Source organism: Phalaenopsis equestris, unplaced genomic scaffold, assembly GCF_001263595.1.
Source record: "Phalaenopsis equestris unplaced genomic scaffold, ASM126359v1 Scaffold001162, whole genome shotgun sequence".
In the NCBI taxonomy this organism is placed as follows: Eukaryota; Viridiplantae; Streptophyta; class Magnoliopsida; order Asparagales; family Orchidaceae; genus Phalaenopsis; species Phalaenopsis equestris.
The window spans coordinates 143,744-144,442 of record NW_018165601.1 but is presented as its reverse complement, the minus strand read 5'-3'; positions in this window follow the sequence as shown (position 1 = coordinate 144,442).

The following is a 699-nucleotide window of genomic DNA, read 5'->3' as shown; positions in this document are numbered from 1 at the left end:
ATGTCGCTCTAATCAACTTTAATATGCCCTCATAAAATTTAAAGAACTTCAACCATAGGCCCACCTGATTTGACATTATAACTTGACACGCTATAAAACTCAAACTCATCGCGGCAAGGAGCTAGCATAGTGGGCAGCACGACCATCTTCAACAGCAAAACATGTCTTCCCCAACGAAACCAATCTTCATTCCTTAGACTTAAACAACAAAACCATAGGACTTTGAGGTTGCTTTCTTATGCAACGTAAATCCTCACCTTATATTTAGGCCTTTGCATAGCCCTGCTATACAATATAAGCTCTAACTCGTCTTAGGATTTCGAGGTTGTTGTTTGTCACGACCTAAATCCTCACATCTTTCAGGCTATTCGTGTGATTGTTTCACACAAATATAAGTCATAACTAAATAAATTTGACAGGATGAAACACTTAAATACTTCTCCTCAAAACTGAACCCAAACATTAGGATAGTTTGAGAAGTCACCAGGGTTGTCCTCTGGATCCATGATATCCCCTAGTTCTTCTTCCTTTAGGTTCTACAATAAAATGTTTCAAATTTGAACCAAATTCCCTTTCACATCTCTACGTCTGATTTTGTTAAAGAGTCTTACCCTTTGAAATTCTTTGAAGATAATATTTCCTGATTTTTATCGAGAGTCTTCTTAAGTGACTTCGGTCATTTAGGATGCAATTAACTAT